We start from the raw sequence: 20,643 nt of genomic DNA on the forward strand, positions 1-20,643 counted from the left end.
TTGGGAAAGATCATCTGTTCCAGTAATTAAAGCCTTTAACCCATCTAACTTTGGAAATGCAGACCTCTGTTTGTGAAGCTGCAGCAAGGTTAGATGTTGGAGAAGAAGAAGAGGCTGCAGGGGGAGGCCCAATCACCTCCCCATGGATCTGGGTTGGATGTGATCTCCAGCTGGGATCAGGATGGAATCTTCCCTGCGGCTTCCCAGTTGCGCAGCCTGGTGTTTTACCACACTGCCAAATGGAAACTAGACTATCAGTCTGATCCCATCTGGAAGCTTATGTGATCCTAAAATACAGCTCAAACTCTGAGCACTGTCCTGTGTGGGGGGTGTTTTTGGAAAGGAACTGCTGAGATGTAGGGTGTATTTTGGTCCTTGCAGAGCATGGTTGACAGAGGTGTGGAGGGATAAGGGTGCACAAAAATCATGTCAGGATTGAAGGTGACCATGCAGAATTGCAATGCACAAGGAGAGCTCTGCAGTAAGAGTTTTTTTTTTTTTTTTTCTGGAGCAAGTGAGAGGAGTCCCAAAATCTCCTGTCAGGAACCAGCGTTTTCCCCGAGGATAACTGTACTTTTGGGAGCAATTTATGTTGCAGCAGTTCCCCGGGTTCTGCAGGTGCAACTGCTTTGTCTGAAATTCCTATTTTCAGGGTGGGATGTCCAGTTTCTAATCTACACAGTCCCAAGCTGCCCAAATTCCTGACTGCATGTCTTATGTGATTAAGAGAAAGTCATGCACTGATGCATGTGCCAAGGCAGCTCAAGGAGAAGGACAGGACATACGCTGCAGGGGCTTTACTCTAACTGTAGAAAACCTGATAGTTTGAGGAAAGGCAGGAATTTCTCTCCCCTGTGCTTTACTGCAGTGCCAGGACTGGTGGTTACTCTGTCATGGAGGAGGGATCACACCTATAGGATCCTATAAATATTTTCTGCTCATCACATCAGTTTGATTCACCTTATCTGGAAAGCTTTTTTTTTTTTTTTCTAAAGTTAGGAAACTGCTTCCCTTTGCTTTTGCACATCAGTTAGTGCATCACTGTCATTGCCAGGGCTGTAGATCGAGAGGTAACATGGTCTGGCTATTCTGACAAGAACAGAAAAATTCCTCTGAGCAAGAGGGAAAGGAGACTCACTGCAGCACCGGGGCCTCTGAGAAATCAATGCACTTCTCTCCTCCTTGCACCTATGCATAGCACATTACATACAGGCAGCCGAGGCACAGAGGTTTGCCAGGACCCAAATTCCAGCTCAGCTGCCCCTAGCAAACACCTTCATCGTGGTTTCTTTTTAGCTCCATCCTCAAATGCTGCCTCTCCTGGCTGACGGTGCGGATGGGCTGCGGGGATGGGGAGGAGGCAGCGTGGTGATTCCCAGCTTGCCTACACGGGGGCACGTGGGGAGATTAATCTGAACCGATGCCTGTGTGAATTACTCCCACTGTGTTAAGCCTAGCTGAAAGACCCCCTAAATCAGGCTATCTGACTTCACTTCCAAAGCGTGCCCAGACAGACCGAACCCTGGCCCCTGGAGCCCTCCTTTGGCCCCAAATGAGCATAGCCACAGTGGGGTTAATGCAGTGATATGAAGTCCCACCTCTGGTTCTTGCAGTTTTAGCTTCCCTGTATGGTCTGGTGCAAAATGCGTGCAAGGATGCGTAGCGGTTGTGTGAATATTGGAAGAAGAGGGTCTGGCGTGTGTATGTGAGTGTGGACATGTGCAGGTGCGTTTTCATGTGCAAATGTGCTTATTTGCAGCTCTCTGCAAACGCAAGGCAGTATTTGTATATATGCGTTTGTGTGCTTTGCCTGTGTCCCTGCATGCTCCCCTTCTTTACAGCTGCCTGCTCTGAGGCCACGCTGCCCTTTTCTCTTGTTCCCTTTGCGGAGGGGAGGTGACGAGGGTAGCAGCCACATGCCTGTCTGTGGCCACTTCCATGGACCATGCCAGGCTTGCTGAGTGGCTCTGGGTCTAGCTGCAAGTCACCTTTGTGCGTGTGGGGAGAGGGACCCCCCGCCTGTTATCTGGTGCGTTGCTGCTGCGTTTCACCCGTTTTTGTCTGCGTGGCATCTTGTGTGCGCTGGGAATGCAATAACACAGCATAGGCAACTGCCTGTGTTGGCAGAGCGCTCTGATTCACAGCTCTAGGCTTTTCAGCGTGGAAGAAAAGGGCACTGGGGAAACCTGAAGCCCTTCCCTGGTATGCTCTAACGCCAATGACTCAACAGCTGGGAGGGAGCAGCTTTGATGCAACTCTGAGGGAGGCTCAGGTTGCTTTGATGCAACTTTGAGGCAGGCTCAGGTATATAGAGGAGATATCCGATACCTTCATGTGTAAATCCTCCTTGTGCAAACTCAGAGCAAAGTGGGTAGTATTTGCAAAGAGTTGCTCTCTTTCACTTGCTTGATTTGCTTCTCCTTTTATGAGAGCAAAGAAACCCACCTGGATCCAGAGCAGGACCTCCCAAGCAGTGCTGTCTCACAGCCTGCAGATCCTAACAGCATCACGAGAAGATCGAATCTGCAGCCTCTGCAGGACTGTTTGGCTTTGCTGGAAGCTGACGGCTGCAGAGCAGTCAGTGCATGACACGGGGCAGGTGTGACATGGCCACGAGTGTCTCAGGGTTTGCATGGCCAGAACCCTGGCAACCACCAGGGACTTCAGCACTAGGTGATGCTTGGACAAGTCACATCCTAAAGGAAATCATCCTGAATTTGGCATTCCTTTTCTTATTTGCTTTGTAATTAGCCACAAAGGGGCAACACTGCCTATTCCAGAGGGCAGACCCTGCAGTGGGGATCTTAAAGGGTGTCAGTACTTCCCCCGCTGTTGCCTGCTGCCCTGCAGAGTTCTTGCTCAAGTGATGGCCAAAGGAAGTGGTCAGGGTGCAGAGGTGGGTTTGTGTGTACATCTCCTTGAGTAACGGTGAGCAGGACAGAATGACGCTAAAACATAACAGGGAAAAAAGGAGATTCTGCTGGGGATACAGATTTCACCCAATGGCAAACTCACTGTCTGTGCAGATCAGTGTAACCCTTGGGCCTCAGTTTCCCCCAAGTCTGCAACAATAACAGTAATGTCAGGCAACTCTTGCAAATACCTTGAAATCTAGGAATGAGGAGCTCCATTTAAGTGATTATAAATAGCACAAGACGTATTATTGTTTATTGCTGTGAAACAACTTTCTGAATGTGTGAGCTCAGTGATAGAATTTGTCACCCACATGAGAGAAACTCACACCTTACCAGTTCTGCCTGCCATGTCCCGGTTGTTGCATGAGGGATGGTTAATTCAAGGCTTTGCCATGGGGTCTAGCGCTAGGTGGGCTCAGGGCGCATTACAAACCGCGGCCAAGGGCAAGAGTTGCACAGGCACCTAAACCCATAGGGCAGGTGGATTTGGCTCTCTTGGAAGCCCTTGGGCACAGCTGCCCACCCCATGACACAGAGGATGAACACTAGGTGGTGAAAGGGCAGATCGTCTTCACCCCGACCAGTGGATTTATTGGAATTCACTTTAATCCTCTGTCAGGAGCTGCAGGAAGAAAAATAACTGACACAGCAAGGCTGGAAGGCTCCATTAAGGGCACTGGGAGGTAGCACGGCATGTAATGATTTTCAAACTTGTCAAGGCTCTTTCCAGTGCTTTGCAAATACTTTGATTCAATTACAATAATGACCCTTTGGAAGATGCATATTAATCTTCCCGAGCTGCCCTCTGCTTTAGGCCAGAGCTGACTCTCAAGGTGGCTTAATGCACATGTACGATATTGGTGTGACAGTAAATCTGGCCAGGGTGCTTTTCTCTGATGGACAGACAGGGGCAAAAATCACCCTTCACTGCAGCCTGGTGCCTTCCAGGGAGGACCTAAGTCTGATCCAGTAAGAGCCTAGATCTTCCTAGGGTGAATTATGGAGGTTTGAATATAGTCTTTCTTGGTGATGTGGATGGCAGGCAGTAAAATGGGTAGGAACATTGGTTCTGTGATTTCTAACAACTGAAGTGTCCAATCTACCAACCAAGCAGCCAAGGGGATGGTAACAACGTTAAAGAAAAATCTCACAATTACGATAATGAATTATTGCCTGTTCCCAAAACTGACAGTTGTCATTTACATAAGAGAAAGGAGAAACCAAGGGAGTGAATTATCCACTGTCACCAGTAGAGAGCAGAGCTGAGAAAGAGCTCACATTTTCTGGTTCAAAGTCCTCTCTTACCACTATGCTGAGCTGAGGCATATGTGACTTTCCATGTTCCATATGGGCACAAATGAAAGGTCCACTGATATATTAGGGGCTATGGACAGTAGGAAGACCTCTAGCTGTATGTGCACCAGGGTCCACAGCTCCTGAGCATCCCCTGAGATGCTCACAGTTTGCTTCACTGGCTCACAAGGTGCATTACTGATGGCAGCGTGATGAGAGATGGTCTGTGCCATTCATTTAGGGTCACCCAATGGATCGCTTTTAAACCAGACACCCTTTCAAGTAGATTATCAGGTAGTTGGTGTCCAGTGCTTCAACCACTGCCTTTCTAGTGCCTGGACATGTTGGGTTCAAGGGTTGCAGATCAAAGGGCCAGGTAGCCAGATAAGCAGGTCATATTGGCAACGTACAAGCCTCCTAGAGATAAATGGGTACAGCCCATCCTCATGCTCCGAAGGCAACAGGCACAGCAGAGCTCACACACGTCTAGGTTCTTCTCCCAGACAAGCATTTCTTTACACACAGCCTCTTGGGCATAATTCCCATCCTGTGCTGCCTTCTGGAACCATTCCCAGATGCTGGGGGAACGGTAGTACTTGTCTGGGGCAACACATGGGGCTGCTCTTTAGTTATTGGTAATGATAGGGCTCAGAGCAGGAGCCAGGCAGAGTACTGCAATGTGAATGCCTAAAATTTAGGCTGCCTTAAGAGAAAAGTGTCCTTTGGAGCTCCAGTGCTCAGAACTGGCATTAACTTAACAGGACGGAGATGACATGCTGGAGCTCCATCACTAGAGGTTTGTGCCTCTCTTAGGAATAGTGTGAAGATTATGTTGAGGCACATCCCCTCAGCATGTCTTCAGGATTACTATATTTGATTAATTCAATTTAGCCCCAAAGGCTGAATGACTTCAGCACATTGGTATACACCTGGAGTTACCCCTTTGCCATCGGCAGAGAGCAATGTGGGAAAATAGCTATTTTTTTTACACACTGATATAAAAAGACATTTACCCGGCAAACACACTTGTAACACGCTGCATTTTGCTCTGCTTAGGCATTGGAGCCTCAGAAGTGCTTGTTGGAAATTGTGGTGTTAGGCATTTCTCCTCCCTACTTGTTCCCCAGGCCATTTCCATTTAATTCATTCAGTTTACATGTGCAAAAGATGCTTTTGCTAATTGCCATCTCTGTCAGTTGCCCCTGGGATCTGGAAGGGAGCTGAGATTGTCCTGCTTGCTACATCTTCAGCAGTGCTAAAGAGCCACTGCCGCAGCCCATGAAACAGGACTTACACTAGTCCCATTACTGTAGTACCTCAGTTTTTCACAGCCTTCAATGTGTTGTTATTGCAGCTGGAGCTGAGCAAAGAACTCCTTTTCTAGGTCACTTACAGTTCTGAAGTTTCTTTAACACTTGTGTTTACCCAGATTAATCTTTTAGGAGAGTTTTGGTGAATCTAAAAAGCAGGGGGAAAAAAAAGCATTGTCAGTCAAATGACAAACATAATTTTGTTTTCAAGCCTTTCATGGTTAAGATGGTTTAAAAATACATCCAAACTGACAGTAATTCTTGGAACATTTCTGCTGCTCTGAGTTGGAAGCCTCACAGGGACCTGCTCTCAGGTCCCCTGAACGCAGATGTGCGAGGAGCACTTTTGTTCTCCTGGCTTGTCCTCCCAGGAAAAATAGCTGGAGATGTGGCCAGGGAGCCCCCAGTTCAGCAGAGGTGTTTCTTCAGTCCGACATCTTTTGTCCTCTCAGGAAAGAGAGAAAGAACAAAGAGGTGGACAGAATATGAGATGTCACATCCACTGTTGCTTTCCTGCTCAGTTCTGTTGCCCTTAGGCAGGAGAAGGCTGGGGGCAAGTAGCTTCATCCCTTTACTTCTTGTCCATTTGTCCACTCTCTGGTAGGTGAAAGACCTGGATGAAGTAACCAGCAGTGCTGGTGGTGGCATCTGAGTCGGGATAATTCAGCATTCCTATACCAGCACACACATTAACACAGTGCTCACCAATCCTTTTCCAGGCAGGAATCCCTGAGTGTGAAACTAAGTGATCTGAACACCTAAATACCTCCACACACACGCATGTGTGCTTGGACAGCCTTTGATCTCCAGACCCTCTCTCCCCACTTGGTTCTCCTTCTCCTATGGGTCCATAAAATTCCCTCTCTGCAAAATTCAAGCAGTTCTTTGAGAAAAGCTGAGTAATTCCTACTGCTGTTGCTGAAGGTCATTTGCTTCTCTCCTCTGGAGTCTCCTCTCTCCCTATTTTCCTAGGTGGGATGGAGAGAGCTGCAACAATAGAAATCCCCCTCATTCTTCCCTTTGCAAGTCCTGGCTGCTATTGAGATTTCTGGTTTCAGATGCAGACTTTGCTGCAGGAGACATCACTCTTGCAGTGTGCAGTTCTGCTGAGTTGAGCATAAAAACTTCCTGCTCAGATCCTGCATTATGTCCTGATATGAGCTAGTTTCATCCCATGTTCCTTGCCTCCCAAAAGCCTTAAAAAAGTGGGTATCATCTGGTTAAGTACCTGAGTTTGCAATGGGAATCACAGTAAGAAAAAATTAAAAACTACTTCTAAGCCTCCCAGCCTGGGAAGTAGAGGCAAATCCTGCTCCATGTTGTCTCTGTGGCAGGCTGAGCCTCACAAATCAGTGTCTCTGCCCAGCAGGAGCTGGTTTGCACCCTGCAAGGACGTTGCAGAGTGGAAACTGAGCCCAGGGTATCTGCACAGGTCTGCAGGAGCAGAAGCAGGACTTGAGCGCTCCATCTGCCAAGGGGAAAGGCATTGGGGAAGGCGGTGACAGATGGGTTTGGCACGGGCATAGGTGCACCTTAGGAATGTATAGCTGGGCAGCTGGGGGTGGAGAGATTGACAGGGAAAAAAAGGACACTTCACACCTGGGACTGTGTCTTCTGCTGCAAGTGGCAATTTCTGCAAAAAAAGGCCTTTCTCAAGGCTGCTGCCTGACAACAGGACAGCAGAGGCATTTCCTTGGTATAAACTGCTTTAGCCAGCACAGACATCTTTTGTGCTGCCTTGTAATTGGCACGTATTTAATTAGCTGCGGAGTATTTCCACGTCCTTGTACTAAGTGGAAAGTAGGAAACTCCCTGTCGGGTGGATTCTCTTTGAGAAACTCCAAAGCCCGCCGGCGTAACACAGCTTAGCATCAACGCATGAAATACAGCTGACAGTTCAGTGGAAGTTTGCACAGACGCTGCGACATCTGTCCAATTTGGATGTGCTGGCCAGTTGGGGATAGGGGTGTTGCTGTTGGTGAGAAATAAAATCCACTCTCTGGGTTTCTTGGACAGCGCTATGCCCTTTGTGCCACCCAGATGTGCGGTGACCAGGCAGGATGGGGGAGTGGGAGGGAAGAGCTTAACGGAGGAACGTTGCTGGGAGGAGAGAGGTTTCCAGCAGCCTGCATCTCCGAAAGCCATTTTCATTAGCAGAAAGTGATTTTAAAAGGCTTTGATAGCAATCCCTCTTTGCGTGAGTTCCAGGAGCTGGCAGAGTGCTCAGTGGCCAGCGTAGCTTTGGTTAAATACATTTTCAGCTGCAAAGCTGGGAAGCGACTGCCCCTCCTCCCCCGTGACCTGCTTTCCTGAGAAAAGCACAAGCAGATCCAGGCTGCTCTGCTCAGCACCCGCTCCTTTTCCTGGTCTTTGCAAGGGTTTTAGGTGCTCCGTTTGCCACGTGGGCAGGCCTTTGCTCCCAATGGGATCTGCTGGTGAAAAGGCATCGGAGCAGATATGAGGAGAGTCACGAAGATAATGTAAAACAGACCCACTGGGCTTGCTCCTCTGCTCCATAGCTCAGATATGATCCCGAGCTTCATCGTCTGCATCTTTCCACATCCCTGCAACTTCATGCCACTGTCATGCATGCAAAACTGTGACAACATCCTGTTCCTAGGAGTGGGAGAGATTTCATGAATCCAGGCAGCTCTGTACTCACTGCCACGTTCCCGCTGCAGGATCTCGCCCCCTTTCACTGATTGATCTGGGTCTTGCCCACTGCGGGGCTGTTTACATCGACCCCCTGGTGTGAAATCATCTGATCAGCACCCAGGAGAGTCGGGAACAGGGTGTTCCATGAGATGGGGGTAGTGCAATCCTAAAGATTGGCATTTATTTATTAGCATTTATTTAGCCACTAATGTGCCAGCCCCCTCACTGCATTAAATTACCTTTATTTCCCAGAGGTTTCCTCCCTCTTCTGTGAGTGTAAATCCAAAGCAAATCCTCCGTTAGATTCTTTCATACACCTGCCTAAGTCAAGTCAGCAATCCCACCAGTGCTGCCAGGGTGGGCTTTAGTGTTTTGCTTTACATTTCCTTGCCCCCCCCCCATCCCCTCAATAACAAATTAACATGATGTGGCAGGACATCTATAGCAGCTGTGTACACAGAATAATGATGGGAAAGAACAGAGAGCAGTGATGCAGCTTCCCTGAACCGAGATCCAAATGACCTTCAGGAAAATGGCACATGCTGCTTTCCGAAATTCGAGTTGGGAGCAAGGGACACGCTCCATGTCTGCATCCAAAGGCCCGTTCAGTGCAGGTTCTCTCGGTTGTTCAGCCTCATTTTGCAGAGTGCCGGAAAAAAGGAGGCCAAAGAGAGAGAAAAGAGCCCTTGCAGCAAAAAAATGCACTGGTGAGAGATGAGAAAGAAAAAGAGCAGCGAGCTGAACTCGTGCTGGTTTAACCTCACGCTCTGCAGAACAGCTTCCGCACGTGCAGGAGTGCGTGCATGCCTCTTGCTATCACACGGCTCTTTGAACTCCTAATCACTCTCCGGACCTGATTTGGAGCTCACTGAAGTACAACCGTAGGCTTGAAGAGGGTCCACACAAAGGTTTTGGGTCTCCTGGAGTTTTTGATCAAGGGATGAGTAGGAATAAAGTCGATCCTCTGCCTAACCAAGGAGCAGGGTTGGATTGTAAGACAGGCTAGCACAGCTGGGAGTAACCTGCTATTATTGTGCTCTGTGCAGTCATTAATGACCCTGTACTGCCTTATTAGTACGTTTGAAAGAGCACAAAAAAAGTGCTTCAGGGCTTTTAAAATGTTAACCCCATCACCTTTCCCACTTCTTCCAGCCCCATTCTTGTTCCTACAGAAACGAGTTCTGAGATGCCCTGCTGCAAAATGTGAGTTACTTATGTGAGAAGGAGGTGGCAAAGCATAAATGACCTTTCTCCTGGCAATCCCAGAGCAGAGATGTGAAACGGTGCAAATGCTCCATGTGCTGTGCTGGGAAAAGCCCCAGGGCCGAGCTGAAGGGAGGTCTGCTCTACCTGCTCACGGTTTGATGGGGATGTTTCACCTTGCTGAGCTCTCTTGCCTTCAGCGACAAAGACGCACGTGTAAAATGTGCACTTCCACCTCAAGTACATCCTACCTTATACTTGCTTTTTTCTTTCTCCAGCCTGAGCTTATACAGTAGCTGTGATGTACAGAGAGGAGACCTGAGACTGATGAGCAGGAGTGTGTTTGAGGAGCCATCTACAGCTCCTGGCCATTAGATTTGTTTGGGAAAGTATAGGAAATGCAGCACTTGTAGATCCAGAATTATTTCCAGATACCATCAACATTAGTTTATACAGCGCCAAGCCCAGAGAGGTTGTGGATACTCCTTCTTTGGAGATCTACCAAACCCGCCTGGAGGCCACCCTCTTCCACGTGCTCTAGGTGTCCCTGCTGGAGTAGGGGGGTTGGACTAGATGATCTCTAGAGGTCCCTTCCAACCTCAACCATCCTGTGATTCTGTGAAGCCCTTCAGCATGGATTCACCAAGGGGGAATCATGTTTGACTAAAGTGATAGTCTTCTATGATGGAATGACCAGCTGGATAGATGAGGGGAGAGCAGTGGATGTCGTCTATCTTGACTTCACCAAGGCTTTTGACACCGTCCCTCACAACATCCTCCTGGGCAAGCTCTGGAAGTGTGGGATAGATGAGTGGACAGTGAGGTGGATTAGGAATTGGCTGGATGGCAGAGCTCAGAGGGTGGTGATCGGCGGTGCAGAGACCAGTCAGAGGCCTGTAGCTAGTGGTGTCCCCCAGGGGTCAGTCCTCAGTCCAGACCTGTTCAATTTATTCATCAATGACCTGGATGAAAGGACAGAGTGCTGCCTCAGCAAGTTTGCTGATGATGTGAAACTGGAAGGAGTAGCTGATACCCCAGAGGGCTGCGCTGCCATCCAGAGGGACCTGGACAGACTGGACAACTGAGCAGTGAGAAATCTTATGAAATTCAACAAGGCCAAGTGCAAGGTCCTGCATCTGGGGAGAAATAACCCCAGACACCTGTACATGCTGGGGATTGACCTTCTGGAGAGCAGCTCTGCAGAGAGGGACCTGGGTGTCATGGTGGACAACAAGTTGACCATGAGGCAGCAGTGTGCCCTCGTGGTCAAGAAGGCCTATGAGATCCTGGGGTGCATTAAGAAGAGCGTCTCCAGCAGGTTGAGGGAGGTGATCCTGCCCCTCTACTCAGCCCTGGTGAGGCCCCACAGTGCAAGAGGGATGTGGAGCTGCTGGAGAGAGTCCAGTGCAGGGCTAAGAGGATGATCAGGGGCCTGGAACATCTGCCCTATGAGGAAAGACTGAGGGAGCTGGGCCTGTTCAGCCTGGAGAAGAGAAGGCTGAGAGGGGATCTAATCAGTGTCTATAAGTACCTGAAGGGAGGCAGTGAGGAGGATGGTGCTGGCCTCTTTTCACTGGTGGCCACCAACAGAACTAGAGGAAATGGCCAGAAACTGAAGCATCAAAAGTTCCACAGGAACTTAAGGAAAAATTTCTTAACAGTGAGGGTGACAGAGCACTGGAACAGGCTGCCCAGAGAGCTTGTGGAGTCTCCTTCTCTGGAGATCTTCAAAACCCGCTTGGACACAGTCCTGTGCCACATGCTATAGGTGACCCTGCATGTGCAGGGGGGTTGGACTAGATGACCTCTAGAGGTCCCTTCCAACTTTAAGCATTCTATGATGATTCTATGGTTCTCAGAGAGACCCCCCCACCTTGAGGGTCTTGCCAACACAGACTTCCCCTTATTTAGGGTGATTGCCTTTGCTCTGTTTTTTTTAGTTCTCCTCCTCAACTGGAAACACTGGAGCATGATGTGACCCAGAAGATCCTGGCTCCAGTTGTATCTGCAACCATGGTCCAGTTGCATCTGTGACAACTTCACCCTTGGGAGATTTGTGTGGGTTTTGCTAAATGCATTGAAGTAATTTCTACCCCTAAAGGGCTGCATCTTCTTCTTGGTTACAGTTAATCTTTAATCTAGCATCTTCATCTTTGCCTGCAGCACCTTAATTTGGCTTCTTGATTTAATTTCTTTACCCGTCTGCTACCTCCTCCTCTTCCCAGCCCCTCTGTCATCTGCCTGATTTATTTTTCTTTGTCTCTCTATCCTCTAGCCCTGCACTCAGCCATTAAAATTTTCCGATTTAGGTTTCTGGGAAGCAGTGTACCCTGAAGCTAGTGTTTTTGTGGTGAAAAAGCCAACTGACCTGGCTGTAGGGCTTCTTGTACTCTTCAAGCTGGGACAGGGATCTTGCAGCACTGATGGTCAGACTACAAAGCACTGAGTATCTGTAGACAAGAGGCAGTGGTGTTTCCATTGCTATCTGTGCCACGAAAACCTGGGGAGAGAGGAAAGATTGTAAGGGTCATTGTGGAGAGGGGCAGGCAGCAAACAGCCCGCAAGGGACAGGGCATCTGTAGCCAAGCCGGGACGTGTAGACTCTTTGTTCACAGCTAATAACACACTTCCATCCTCCTCCTTCCGTTCAGCCAAAGCAATATTCAAAATCCCCAGCTGGACAAGCAGCTGTTAAAAGAGTCAAAGCCCTGTGATTTCCCAAGCTCGATGCAAACAGGCACATGACGATGCTTGTGTCTGTCACTCCATGCCAACTAAACATCCTTCTGCTTCCCAAGCCCTGGCGCAAGGGCTTGGGGAAGTGCTCAGTCCTTTCAGGTTCCCTTGCAGACACCAAGGGAAATCCTGAGATTGGGAACAGGATGTAAATGCTGACATTCCCAAAGCAGACAGACCGTACACTGAGGAGGATGTGAGATATCTCTCACCAGTTGTTAGTATTGCCCACTGCCTTTAGCTGAGTGTATTTGTACATCCTTGGCCAGCCAAAGGAAGCATTTCCAGCTTGTTGCTTGCTGTCTGCCATGTCTGGCATTAATTTTGTCATCTGGTACTCTCAGTAAAGGCAATTACTGCCTCCTTTCCACATTCTTCCCAAGCCTCCTTTCCAATGAGATCTGACCAGGAGCCATGATATCCAAGCACAGTAAATGATGTATTATGGTAATGCACTCAGTCACTCCGTTCCCCCTAGGATTTTCCCTAAAATGTTTTCAATACTTACAGCAAGGCTGCTATTTATCACTGTGGTGCACTGAGTATCAGCTCCTGTGCAGCAAGAAACTCTCCAAGAACTGGGAAATTATCTTGGGATGACTGTCGTGGATGGCAGAGAAAGAAGATTGCCTTGATCATATACTGGTTAATGCCTGCTGCAGAGCCATATAATTTTTTTAAATAAAAGGGTAGAGTCCAGACTGTGATTCAGCCTGATTCTTCCCATCATGAGGGACTCACTGCACAGCCAGCCACAAGTCTTTAACATTAGAGTCAGACTTCTCACCGTAATGCAGAAATTTTAACTAGAAAGCTCTTGTGTGACAGATGAGAGGGCAAGCTGGGCATTTTTGTGGCCACTTGCAAAGCAGAAACTTTCTCCTGTTTTTACCTTTCTTTTAAGATGATCCTGATTCCTAGTAAGTCATTGCTCTGATACTCTGATGTAATAGGAAAGCTCTAATGGGGCAAAGTTGCCCTCAAAATAAGATTAGAAAGTATGGCCAGGGCTTTTTTTTCTTTTTTTTTTTTTTGGCATCCGAGTGATCTCAGAAATGCTGTAATGGTGCTTTTAGCTTTGGATAGCAATAGCCAATTTAAGGGCAGAGGCTAAAACCTTGGTGGGATGAAACATTGATCTATTATGGAAAGTAGTCCAAGGTCATCAGCAATACTGGCAGGTGAGCAGACCTGATGATACCAGGGTGCGCACTATAGCCAAATATGAGATTTTTCTTTTTACTTAAAACCATGAAGCCACAGGATTATAGGGAGATGTTGGCTTTTCTTTTTCTAATCATACACTTCTGTGGAGCACTCTGAAAATGTCATCCTTTTAAAGAGGAAAATCCACAAGACAAAAAGACTTCAAATATACTATGAAAAATAAAAAAAAACCTCATGATACTTTAAGCCAATTTCCTGATGTTTTGTGCAAGTAAGGCGGTGATATGGTAGAAGAGATTAGGTCTGCTATTTATTAAGCAATCACCAGAAATGGGGTCAAGAAAGAATATCTTCCCAAGCCTGATTAGCAGGAGCTGCCGGATTGTTTTCCTCTGCAATACAGAACTTTGTGACACCTTGCAGGGGTGTCTTCATCTTTGCTTGTCTTTTAAAGACCAAGAACACCAGTACTGCTTTCTGTTTCTCTTTTTCCATGTCCCACCACAATGGTTTGAGGTCTTCTGCTTTAAAGAAGCATGTGTCAAGGACTATTTAGGGGCTTAACAAGCCAAACCTTGGTGCAATTTCCACCTGTGAGAGGTCACGTCCATGTTCCTGGTCGTCTTAAGGAGCTGTGCAGCAGGGGTGAAAAGAGAAAAAGGGCTCATTAATAACCAGCCACATGCTCTGGGTTTTAAACTGCAGTCTAAAGCCTAAGAGGCTGCTGACGTTTGGAAGTGCTAAGTTTCCTCTCCGGTGGGATGGTGTGGCCTTCTGATGAGAGTCATTACGGCTCAGCCTCAGCTGTATTTATGGTGTCTGAAAAGATTATCTTCAGATAATCTTACGGGTATTTAGCCAGCCATATGCTTTATTTCAATGGTAAAATGTATTTCTTTGTGTGTTTTAACATTGTTTATGTTAATTAAGGCTTCAGAAGCTGCATATGGGCTATTTCTTTTTCTTTTTTTTTTCCCTAGGGCTAATTTGCAGAGAGTAAGTAACCTTGTCCCTTGCAAAAATACTCAATTCAGTTAGCCGTGATTACAAATTCACAGCTGGGAGAAGTCCTTGCTTTTAACCTTTTCACAACTTTCTCTTCCTTCTCCCCTCCACCCAAGAACAAAAGAATCTGGAGAGGATCCCAAATGTCCCTCATCTCCCATAGCTCCTTAATTTATTTTTAAATCACTCTTGCCTTTGTTTGGCTTGTGTCAATTATGAAGTAAATCAGCCCAAACTACATGGAATTGGGGCCTTTTGAGGGAGGAAAAAAAGAAAAAAAGTTAATATCCCTGCTCTGATTTAATTTTCCTTACACCAACCAGCTGAATCAATGGTAGGCTTTTTTTTTCTTTCTTAAAAAGCTAATTTAATAATAGTTGCTAATCTGATTATCGATTCTTTCCTATCAGTAGAGAATTGTTTTGTTCAGTGCCAGGTTTGTTCTATCAGGGTAGAGGTGAGAAAAAGGGCATCAGTGCCAAAGAAAGCTCATAAGGACATGAGCCAGAGAGATCTCAGCAGCTGAGCACAGATTTAATGCTGTGGTCTATTCCTCGGTGGCCACATAGTCTCCATCTGCTAGGGCTCATTTCCAAGAAAAGGAAGAACCTCTCAGTTCACTGAAATCATCTGAATTTGGGCCACAGTCGGAACAGTTACCAGGCACCTAAGATAGAGACCATCACACCTTCTGTCCCATCAGTGGACAGGACTGTGGCAGGAGGCAATTTGCTGTTATGCTCTCAAATGGGACGTCAAACTTTTCATGGTGTTTAAGTTAGATTCCTATAGAAAGAAAATAAAATAGGCTTTAAAGATACAATTTGTGGTTTTGTCTGCTGGAGCACTTCCACACAGAATGAGTGATAATGTAAAAGCTTGGACGCGGCTGCATCCATTTCATGACTCCTTTTGGTGCCTCAGTTTCCTTTCCAGTTAAAAGAGGTTGATGAGACACGATCTCTTTGAAATAAGTTTTCTGGATAAATAGATATGAGTTGGTTCGGGATAAATAGGTATCAGTTAGAGCTTCTGTTTTCAGTCAGATTGCTGCTTTATACTAGGTAGGGTAATACTGATGCTACCGAACTGGTGCAATCCTTTAAACTCAGAGGCACAGAAGTGCAGGATTTGTCTAGAAAATGTTTTGCTCCAGAAAACCTAGGGTGACTTCTTGGATGTGTGTGATGCCTCGATGGATTTTCACCAGCATAGATGAGAATTCAGCCTGGCCTTGAACTGGGGCATTGATTTAAAAAAAAAAAAAAAAAAAAAAAAAATGTTCCAATCAAAAAAAAAAAGGGTTTTTTTAGGTTTTCTTAGGAAAACCTAAACTTACACTCTGGCAGTGTTCAAAAACTTTCTGAGTATCCAGAGTGTTAACAGTTGATTTTAAATGATGCTTAGCTTAATGTTTGTTTCAGACCTTACCTATGTGGTATGAGACTGCTTGTGTCCGTTTCAGCAACCAATCAAAGATACTTATACTTTTTATTTTAATCCATCTTTTTCGGAGAGGTACATACCTTTTCATGTTACTTTTCCCTGGAAACCATCCACTTTTTTTAATCTAATCCTGATTTCCAGCAGAAACTGTAACTACGACACACTCACTGCAGGATAATGATTGCACATTTGTGTCCCTGGCTACTGTGCAAAGCCAAAGTGTTTGAAAGGCGCTCTGGGGCAGCTTGTGGCTGGAAATGAAAATTGCTTTTGGGAATCCCACAAAAAGGATTAACTTTGACTTCATCTCTGGTTCTCTAAATTAATAATCAATTTGCTAGCTGGACCCAAGCCAAGCACTTGCATTACCTGCCAGGCTAGCAAGGGGGGAAATGCCGCATGTGAAGTTGGAATTATTAGAGAACCACAAACTTGTTGCGGTTGAAAGAAACTTCTAGAGATTGTCTATATTATTTAAGTTTTACAGATATATTCCAGTTTTAAAACCTCTTTCAAATCCATGCCTGTTGCCACAACAAAGGTTCTTCATTTGTGAAAACCCTTATTCAGAAAAGCATTCCGATTTAAGATACTCCTTAAGCATAGGCTTAGCTCCTCTTTAAATCTACAAGACAGTGCTGTGCTTAATTGCCTTTTTATTTTTATTCCCATCAAGTGCCCAAATAATGTTGATAGACATTTTGCAAACATATGGTGAAACATTTTCTTGTGCAACATCATTTGGATTACACTGGAGATAAATTTGACCATAGACCTTAGAAAGAGAATAACTACCCAGGTTTCCTGCTAACTCTATCAGTGCAATGTTTTCAGCACCAATCTGGCTTGGGGAATTCTACAATTCCTCAACTGGCTCATAATCAGTCTAACTACATTGTTCTCTAATATTCTGCCCATGTTTTCCCTTTAGAACCCTTCTTCTTTCTTCCCTCCCCTCTTCAGAATGTCTGAAACTAATTCTCCTTCCCTATTAGTGTACTTGAATTCAATATTTGCAAATAACTTAAATCCAGCTCTCTGATGCTGGGCTGCAATCATGGGTTTGCTATTACAAACCAGGTGCACTTTCCTGCAGAATCAAAGGTTTCGCTGCAAAGATAAGGGGTCAGTGCTGATCCACAGATGAAATCTGTATACACAGGTGCACAATCGCCTCCCGTAAAGGACCTCCTTATTAAAGTGCCTTTTTCTTCTGCAGGCTTTAGGTCCATGATAAAGGCATTTTACATAGAGTTCTAATTATCTTCTTGAATAGATCCCAGTGAAACCATCTTTACATGACAAGATTCAGTGATGAAACGATCGAGGGTTTTAAGTCTGCTTCTGAGCCATGGGCCACTTGCTGGTAATTCTTGGTCCATCCGATAGACCCTTTTGGGGCAGTATCTTGCATCTCCAATAAGCCTAAGGTGTATATACCAGAATTGCAGTGTAGTGAGAAGAGGTAATTAAGGAGATTTCCTAAGAGGAAGAGAAAGATAAAAGAGCTGTTCTTATGAGGAGCTTAAAACTAGAGGGGGTGGACATTACCCCTTCTTTGGAGCACCCAGCATTTGAATATTCTGAGCAGCCTGATAATCAATTAATCATCGTTAGCAATAACGAGGGCTGCATTCTCTTTTTCTATCAAATGGCATGGGTGGACTTATTCAGAGATGATTTACACTGGGCAAGTTTCTGACTCAGCATGTCCCACAGCATCCGACCTTTCTGTGATTTATAGCCATTTTTAATATAAAAATCGTATGGCTTAAATCCAATTGATTTCTTTGAATCCAAAAGGATAAATATGCGGGCACCAGACCAAGTCTTACAAGAGCAAAGGGTGGTTATTATACAATGGATTTTTTACCTAGATATCACCCTGTGCTCTCTCTGTATGAACGCCTTAGGAATGGGGACCAGAATGTGCCAAGTGCAGTTTTGGTCCTGGACAGACTTTAATCTTCTCTAATTCTGCATTCATCACTGCACTGTCAACTTACTTATCTTCCATGAGGGCTTGCGACCAGGAAGTTAATCATCTAAGGAGTGTTACATGTTTTCTGATACCTTCTCCAGGGATTCCTGTTCTCATAGGCCTTCTGGGCATTTTGTTGTTGTTGTTTTTGCTTTTCTTTTTTTCTTGCTGTTTCTGGATAAGGTTACTTCTGCTGATGCATGGTCCAGATCTGTCCTAGTCTATTCTGGAGATGGCAAATGAGTAAAACTGAGTTTCAGGATTGAAGGGGATGTTAAGGCAATCGTACCCATACATTTGAAGAGTCCAAACTGTTTGGAAGTAGGGGTGTGCATCGATATACCCAAATTTGATGCTTTAAGGATGCTGGCTTTAAGCTTTATCTATTGGAAAAGCCTGTTTAAATGAAAAAAGAAAAAAAGAAAAAAAAAAAGTTAATGATAATTACGAGTGTTTTAAAGAGCGTTTTTCCAGATAGCCGCAAAACCATAAATGAAAAAGATGACCACAGCACTAAAACAACAACAAAAAAGACAAATATGCCAATCAACAAAGCACAAGTCTGCTTTAGAGAGAAAGTAAAAGCTGTTATAGAGATAGGAACAAAGGGTAAGTTGATAGTAAGCAGTATAAATTAAGAGCTTGAAATAGGTAAGTAAAAATAAAAGATATACAAAGTTGATTGTCTAGGACTGTTAAAGTGAGTAAAAGGGAAAATTTAGAGTATACTAAAAACAAATTATATCCTAATGCTATTGGTTTGTTACTAGATGGAAATGACAGATTTATTTATCATAACGCAGAAATTTCAATAAATGACTATATTCTGTAATTGGAAGAGAGCCCAGTTACTTAATCCACATTCCATGATAATGAAATACTTTTAATTACACAAGCAGCTAGAACACATGCTATACATCATCTCGTAAAGTGAGACATTTTTAAGACAAACAAGTCAGGGCAATCCTGCAAGCAAGGCTAAGGCTAATTGCGGATCATTGCTCTTCAGTAAGGGAAGAGTGGAAATGTTCCCAAAGTTTGGAAAGATGCTAGCATGTCTGCAAGCAGAGCAACGCGGCTCTAGATCTGTCAGCTTCACATCTGTCTTAGGCACAATAACAGACCATCTGATACGGGATCCAGAAATTAAAGGATTGTGGGTAACATTATGGTTATAATTGAATAATAGCACACTAATTAAAATAGAGGAATTAATAGCAATCAGCTTATGGCAAACAGATCTGTCAAGCTAAATTAATACTTTTTATGAGAATGCATAACTGGTTGACGGAGACTAAGCATTTGTTAGTATTTATAGACATCATAAATAAGGTCTCTGTCTTGATCACAGTGATTAAACAAACAAAACCCACTAATGTGTTTTTTCGGGAAAGAAATGGGACAAGTAGAGGATGGGATATGTAGGATGGGACAAGTAGGAGAAGCGATAGGGTCTCCACCGTGATGCATCGGCCCTGCATCACAAGATCCTTTCCAAGAAGGACATGTGCATAGGAGAAGGTTCATAAAAGACACCAAAGAATGATGCCCGACCCTGGGAGGCTCAAAGGGATGTTTGGTTTAGCTCAAGGGGAAGCACTGAACGCCCAGGGAACATGGAGGGGTGTACTGTCTACAGCACAGACATGCTGGAGGGTCCAGGCTTGGTCCCCTGGTGCCAGGAGGAGGTTGGGACGCGTGTCCTGCCCGTGGAGACAGAGCAGGAGCTCTGGGCACCTCCGGGCCGCTCAGCTCCACCCTGGAGCTTCCCTCAGCCCTCTGCCAGCAGCGCTGCCCAAGCCCCTCTTGTTCACTAACCACTTCAGGTGTCTGCACAGGGTGCGTGGCCCTTCCACCCTTCTCCAGCTTCTATAAGAACGAGGCTTCTCCTCAGCCTTTTGCATTTTAGTACTTATTTACCCCCCACAAACTACACGACCTGCGTGCTCTTGACTGGGGGCAGAACAGCTGGGGAATCTCTGGGTGTGTGTGTGTGGAGGGGGGGTGGATAGGGACTTTCCCTTTCCCTGCCCTTTCCCTTTTCCTTCCCCTTCTCCCCCTTTCCCTCCCCCGGCCAAAGGCGATTAGCGCGGCGCGATGGCGGCGACCGTTGTGGGGGGGGGGGGGCGCGGGGGGCGGGGCTGAGCGGGGGAGGGGCAGGCGGGGGGGCTGCCCCGTTGGGGGGTATGGCGGGTGGGGGGGGAATGGGGGGGTCTATAGGGTGTGTGGGGACAGGGCGGGGGGTGGAGGTGTATAGGGGGCGTGGAGGGGTATAGAGAGTGTGTGTGGGGGTGTATAGAGGTATTTAGGGGTTGTGGGGGGGAGGGGACCGTAGAGGGGGCATGGGGATGGGGGGCATAGGGGTCCATAGGGCATGTGGGGACAGGGCTGTGAGAAGGGGGTCTATAGGGGGGTGTGTGGGAGCAGATATAGAGGGGAGTGTGGGGACAGGAGGGCATAGAGGGTATATGAGGGGCATGGGGATGGAGAGCATAAGGGGTGTATAGGGCATGTGGGGACAGGGTTGTGTGGGAGGGGATATATGGGGGATGTCTGGGAGCGGGGTGGGTCTATAGGGTGTGGGGGGACAGGGCTGTGATGAGGGGATGTATAGGGTGTCTGTGGGAGCAGGGGGGTCTATAGGGTGTGCAGAGCCATGAGGACAAGGCAGGCCGGGTGGGGGGTAGAGACGGACATCGCGTGAGGCAGCCGAGCCCAGAGAGGCAGCTATAAATATACATGTATATAAATATATATATGTATAAATAAAGGGGGGGATGACAGCGAGGAGGGGGAGGCAGGCGACGCCGCGGGGTGGGCTGGGGCCGCGAATCCCCTTGTCGTCGCGGCTGCCTTGGCTCACGGTGCCGCTCTGCTCTTCCCCCTCTTCCCTCCCCGCGCTCCGCCACCCCCTTCCTCCCTTCCAACACAG

At 46.5% G+C, this 20,643-nt stretch overlaps 1 protein-coding gene across 6 annotated transcripts in view; it reads left to right on the forward strand.

Annotated features, from left to right (window-relative positions):
* ADGRB1 (adhesion G protein-coupled receptor B1) overlaps positions 1-20,643 on the forward strand; it is a 257,067-nt gene that overhangs the window by 158,182 nt on the left and 78,242 nt on the right. The window lies entirely within an intron of this gene.

This window comes from Tinamus guttatus, unplaced genomic scaffold, assembly GCF_059628265.1.
Source record: "Tinamus guttatus ecotype Peru unplaced genomic scaffold, ASM5962826v1 Tinamus_guttatus_pri_ptg000032l, whole genome shotgun sequence".
Taxonomy (NCBI): Eukaryota; Metazoa; Chordata; class Aves; order Tinamiformes; family Tinamidae; genus Tinamus; species Tinamus guttatus.